The sequence below is a fragment of the Mesoplodon densirostris genome, chromosome X, assembly GCF_025265405.1.
Source record: "Mesoplodon densirostris isolate mMesDen1 chromosome X, mMesDen1 primary haplotype, whole genome shotgun sequence".
Classification (NCBI taxonomy): Eukaryota; Metazoa; Chordata; class Mammalia; order Artiodactyla; family Ziphiidae; genus Mesoplodon; species Mesoplodon densirostris.
Genome location: NC_082681.1, coordinates 117,600,975 through 117,607,964, shown reverse-complemented (window position 1 = coordinate 117,607,964; position 6,990 = coordinate 117,600,975).

Sequence of the window (6,990 nt, the reverse complement as noted above, 5' to 3'; positions counted from 1 at the left end):
TTTTAAAGCCCTTTTTTGTATTACCATAGGTACAAGTATTTTTTACTAACAGAATTTTAATCTAAATAAATTAAATTGAATCAACTAGATGCCCTCAAACTAGCTGTGTATGGTTTTGTTCAAGAAATGGTATTTCGTCCCTGGAACTTTTATTCAATTGTGATTTTCCTTCATTTAAAAAAAATATCGAAGAGGCCATGCTTAGCATAAATATTAGAATTCACAGAATAAAAGGCTGCTCTTGAGTCAGCCTCCAGTGTCTTTTTTTTTTGTAGCATGTTGTTTTTACAGAACAGCTTGTGATTGACCAATTCTGAATTATAATAAAAATAATAATGAATTTGTTGCTACAGTAGGCATGACATAGCATACCTACTCATTACTGAGCATTGTAAGCACCTGGGGCAGAATGTTGCATCTGCTTCAATGTTGTACTTTGTATTTTTTTAAGTATAAAGACTGTTTTGAGTAATATTTATCAATTTCCTTTTAAATTGATAAATTCTCATTCCTGATGTAGTACAAATTATTGATATTTTTTTTGATCCAGGCTATTAGATTATGTCAAACCTTACTTGAGGCTGTGATAATTAAACAAAGTGCATTATTTATTGAACTTTAAAAATACAATTTTTTTTGAATTTTTGAATTTTACTTTATTTAATTTTTATACAGCAGGTTCTTATTAGTTATCTATTTTATGCATATTAGTGTATATATGTCAATCCCAATCTCCCAATTCATCTCACCACCACCACCTGCCCCTGCCACTTTCCCCCCTTGGTGCCCATTCGTTTGTTCTCTACATCTGTGTCTCTATTTCTGCCTTGCAAACTGGTTCATCTGTACCATTTTTCTAGATTCCACATATATGTGTTAATATACGATATTTGTTTTTCTCTTTCTGACTTACTACACTCTGTATGACAGTCTCTAGATCCATCCACGTCTCTACAAATGACCAAATTTCATTCCTTTTTATGGCTGAGTAATATTCCATTGTATATATGTACCACATCTTCTTTATCCATTCATCTGTCGATGGGCATTTAGGTTGCTTCAATGACCTGGCTATTGTAAGCAGTGCTGCAGTGAACATTGGAGTGCATGTGTCTTTTTGAATTATGGTTTTCTCTGGGTATATGCCCAGTAGTGGGATTGCTGGGTCATATGGTAATTCTATTTTTAGTTTTTTAAGGAGCCTCCATACTGTTCTCCATAGTGGCTGTATCAATTTACATTCCCACCAACAGTGCAAGAGGGTTCCCTTTTCTCCACACCCTCTCCAGCATTTGTTGTTTGTAGATTTTTGATGATGGCCATTCTGACCTGTGTGAAGTGATACCTCACTGTAGTTTTGACTTGCATTTCCCTAATGATTAGATATGTTGAGCAGCTTTTCATGTGCTTCTTGGCCATCTGTATGTCTTCTTTGGAGAAATGTCTATTTAGGTCTTCTGCCCATTTTTGGATTGGGTTGTTTGCTTTTTTAATATTGAGCTGCATGAGCTGGTTATATATTTTGGAGATTAATCCTTTGTCCGTTGATTCATTTACAAATATTTTCTCCCATTCTGAAGGTTGTCTTTTCGTCTTGTTTGTAGTTTCCTTTGCTGTGCAAAAGCTTTTAAGTTTCATTAGGTTCCATTTGTTTATTTTTGTTTCTATTTCCATTACTCTAGGAGGTGGATCAAAAAAGATCTTGCTGTGATTTATGTCAAAGAGTGTTCTTCCTATGTTTTCCTCTAAGGGTTTTATATTGTCTGGCCTTATATTTAGGTCTTTAACCCACTTTGAGTTTATTTTTGTGTATGGTGTTATGGAGTGATCTAATTTCATTCTTTTACATGTAGCTGTCCAGTTTTCCCAGCACCACTTATTGAAGAGATAGTCTTTTCTCCATTGTATATCCTTGCCTCCTTTGTCATAGATTAGTTGACCATAGGTGTGTGGATTTATCTCTGGGCTTTCTTTTTTGATTTTGCTTGACATTTAAAATGTAGAGGTTGATTCCTGATTTAACTCAGGCAAAGCAGCCTATAAATGGATCTCATCCTCTGCTAAATCATTCTCTTAAATGAGAAAGAATATTGGAATAAATGTATATAATTTCCACTAGAGTATATTTTACATAAATGTGTACTCTTCAATATTAATATATCCTCATTCGATTTCCAAAAATAGGATGGATAATCCTGTTGTTTTCAGAGCTTGTACTGGACACTGGTTGAATAGAAAACACATATTTGTTCTCATGAGTCACACATATTCTCATTCATTAAGCTGGGAAACAGTCCCTCATCTAATCAAATGCATATCAGATCTAGTCCACCCATAGTATGTGCAATAACAAAACTAAGGAAGATTTCAGATAACGAGATGAAGGAAAAGGTCAAAGGAATGACAGACTCTTTACGTTTTTTTTTTGTTGTTGTTGTTGTTTTTAATTTTTATTTATTTATTTATGGCTGTGTTGGGTCTTCGTTTCTGTGCGAGGGCTTTCTCCAGTTGTGGCAAGTGGGGGCCACTCCTCATCGCGGTGCGCGGGCCTCTCACTATCGTGGCCTCCCTTGTTGCGGAGCACAGGCTCCAGACGCATAGGCTCAGTAATTGTGGCTCACGGGGCCAGCTGCTCCCTGGCATGTGGGATCTTCCCAGACCAGGGCTTGAACCCGTGTGTCCTGCATTGGCAGGCGGATTCTCAACCACTGCGCCACCAGGGAAGCCCCCTCTTTACGTTTAAGGGCACACACTTCTCATATTTTATTCACTATGACTTTGTCCCATCATAATGCCTGACTACAGGGGAAGCTGAGAAATGTACTCTTGTTTTGGGCAATTATGTACCCAACTAAAATTCTGTTGTTATAAGAGAAAGGGATAATGGATATTAAGGCATAACTAGGGGCTTCCCTGGTGGTGCAGTGGTTAAGAATCCGCCTGCCAATGCGGGGGACGCGGGTTCGAGCCCTGGTCCGGGAAGATCCCACATGCTGCAGAGCAACTAAGCCCATGCACCACAACTACTGAGCCTGTGCTCTAGAGCCCATGAGCCACAACTACTGAGCCCACATGCTACAACTACTGAAGCCCGAGTGCCTAGAGCCTGTGCTCTGCAACAAGAGAAGCCACCGTAATGAGAAGCCTGCGCACTGCAATGAAGAGTAGCCCCCGCTCGCCGCAACTAGAGAAAGCCTGTGCACAGCAACGAAGACCCAATGCAGCCAAAAATCAATAAATAAAATAAATATTTTTTTAAAAAGGCATAACTAGCATCAGCTGCCAGACAGTGATGTGTCTTCTATTATTCTTTTAACTCACATTAAACAATGAAACCACATCACAAAAAAAGTACCTTTTAAAAGTAGAATTACAGGGTTTCCCTGGTGGCTCAGTGGTTAAGAATCCGCCTGCCAATGCAGGGGACATGGGTTCAAGTCCTGGTCCAGGAAGATCCCACATGCCGCAGAGCAACTAAGCCCATGTGCCACAACTACTGAAGCCTACGTGACTAGAGCCCGTGCTCCACAACAAGAAAAGCCAACACAATGAGGAGCCCGTGCACAACAACGAAGAGTAGCCCCCACTCGCTGCAACTAGAGAAACCATATATGCAAGGAAGACCCAAAGCAGCTAAAAATAAATAAATAAAAATTTTTTTAAAAAAGTAGAATTACATATAATCCCATCACTATAATATAACAACTGTTTTCATTTGCTCATATTTTTCTTTCTTTCTTTTTTTTTGGCTGTGTTGGGTCTTTGTTGCTGCGCGTGGGCTTTCTCTAGTTGCAGTGATCGGGGGCTACTCTTCATTGTGGTGCATGGGCTTCTCATTGCAGTGGCTTCTCTTGTTTTGGAGCATGGGTGCTAGGCACGCAGGTTTCAGTAGTTGTGGCGTGCAGGCTCAGTAGTTGTGGCTCGTGGGCTCTAGAGCGCAGGCTCAGTAGTTGTGGTGCACTGACTTTGTTGCTCCATGGCATGTGGGATCTTCCTGGACCACGGCTTAAACCCATGTCCCCTGCATTGGCAGGTGGATTCTTTTTTTTTTTTTTTTTTGCGGTACACGGGCCTCTCACTGTTGTGGCCTCTCCCGTTGCAGAGCACAGGCGCCAGACATGCAGGCTCAGCCGCCATGGCTCACGGGCCCAGCCGCTCCGCGGCATGTGGGATCTTCCCGGACCGGGGCATGAACCCGTGTCCCCTGCACCGGCAGGCAGACTCTCAACCACTGCGCCACCAGGGAAGCCCTGGCAGGTGGATTCTTTCTGATCTGTCTAAATGCACACATATTTTCATATACAGTAAGTGCTCTACATATGAACGTCCAAGTTGCGAACTTTCAAAGATGCAAATGTGCATTCAGATGTCCAATCACATAAGTTAGTTCATGTGTCTGGTGTACCTTGTCACGTGTGTGCATCCTTTACATATGGACCAGGAAGTTATAGCGACTGTCAAGAAATATTATTTACATCACACTTTTCATCAGGCAATAAAGGCAAGTGATGAATCAAGAACAACCTTGCGACAATTTTGGAAGGTCTATAACATCTACAAGGCCATAAAAAATAGACTTTGCTTGGCGTGAGGTTACAGCTGTCACCATGAATGGAGTTTGGAGGAACCTTTGCCTGAAGTTTGTTCATGATTTTCATGGATTTGAGAAGGTGGATGAGGAGTCCAAAGAGGTCTTCAACAACTTAGTGACCCTCAGCGAGAAGCTGGAGCTAGATCTGCAAGAAGACAACTTCATTGAACTCCTGGCTGTGCAACACAAGGAGCTTACTAATGAAGACCTGATGGAATTGGAGGCCCAGAGAAAGGACAAAGATAGACAAGAGGAAGAAGAAGTAACTGAAGAACCAAAGATATTCACGACACAGGAAATGGCAAGGGGATTTTCTTTATCTGAGGAGGCACTGTTAGTTTTTGAGGCACAGGACCTGAATGTAGAACAGTAGATGAAGGTTGCAGCAGCCATTCAGAATGCAATCCGGTGCTACCATGTCATCTGTGATGAGAAAAAAAGAGCTACTACCAAGACATCACTGGATCGTTTTTTCAAGAGGGTAGATAGAATTGAGTCCAGCAAGGAACCAGAACCTGTGCCATCAACATCAGGCATGAGTAAAACTGCAACTTGCCCTTCATCTTCTATTACTGACGGTCCTTCAGCTCTACCATCTCCCACCTCCTCTCCCTCCTCCAGTCAGTAACTCTTCTTGCCTGTTCACTCGATGCCAGCCCCTGTATGCCAGCTGTTGTACTGTACTACTGTACTTTTCAAGGTACTGTGCTGTAAGATTAAAAATGTTTTCTTTATTTTGTGTGTTTGTTTTTTATGTATTATTTGTGTGAAAAGTATTATAAACCTGTTACAGTACAGTACTATATAGCCGATTGTGTTAGTTGGGTACCTAGGCTAACTTTGTTGGACTTATAAACAAATTGAACTTATGAAAGTGCTCTTGGAACGGAACTTGTTCGTGTGTAGGAAACTTACTGTAGTTGTAATCCTAAGTAACACATATAATATTAAGTGAAAATTTAGAATCTATCTTAAATATAGTCTATTTTAAAATAAATTAGGAGTTTGGAATTAACATATACACACTACTATATATAAAATAAACAACAAGGACCTACTGTATAGCACAGGGAACTATATTCAATATCTTGTAATAGCCTATAATGGATAACTGAATCACTTTGCTGTACACCTGAAACTAACACAAAAAATAAAAAATAAAAAAAAATTGGGAATTCCCTGGTGGTCCGGTTAGGACTCCATGCTTTCACTGCCGAGGGCACGGGTTCAATCCCTTCTCGGGGAACTAAGATTCCGGAAGCCACATGGGAAAAAAAATTAGAAAGTAGAATTACATATAATCTCATTACTCTAATATAACAACTGTTTTCATTTGCTCATATTGTTCTAATGTGTCTAAATACACACATTTTCACATGGTTGTAATCATAAGTAACATATAGATTCTAAATTTTCACTTAATATTACATCATGAACATAGTCTATTTTTAAAAAATAATTTTTAATAGCCACATTATACCCCATTGGGTGGATGAGGCATAATTTACTTAACCATACCCATATCACTGGATATTTCAGTGATTCTAATTTTTCAATCTTGTAGGTAATTAACACTAGAGTGAACATCTTCATACACAGTCTTCTTCCTTTTGGTTATCTTTCTGTTATTTATTTTTAACCCAATTGTACTGTAATCAGAGAACATGATTTGTATGATACTGATCCTGGGAAACTTGTTGAGACTGGCTTTATAACCAAGTATATGGTCAGTTTTTATAAGTCTTTCTTGTACTCTTAAGAAAAATGTACATTCTCTATAGTTAGGTCCAACATTCTATACATGTCCTTTAGATCAAGCTTGTTAATTTTATTATTTATATTTTCTATACTATGCTACTAATTTTTGGTCTGTATGATATCAGTTACTGAAAAAGATATATGTTATATCTTACGATGGTGGTGGACTTGTTGGTTTCTCCTCATAAGTCTGTGAATTTTTGCTTTATGTTATTTGAAAATATCATTAGGTACATATATAATTTCAGAAACTGCATCTCTTCCTGGCGAATTGAATCTGTTATCATTATGTATTATAGTTACTATCTTTATTCCTAATAATACATTTTTCTTTGAAGACTTGTCCATTATGAACAGAGCTACTCTAGCATTCTTCTGGTTAGTGTCTGCCTGGCATATCCTTTTGCATCTTTTCTTATTTTTAACATTTTTATGTGCCAGAGACTGGCTAGATGTTCACTAATTCCATTTCCTCTTCCTGGGAACACAAGACTACATTTCCCAGCTCTTTTTGCAGTTATGTTGGGACCACCAGAGGAATCTGGGCAGAAGTGATGTATACCCCTTCGAGGCTTGGCCCCTAAAATGTTATACATGGTCTTCGATGTACTCTTTCAGCTGCTCACATGACTCAAGGCAAA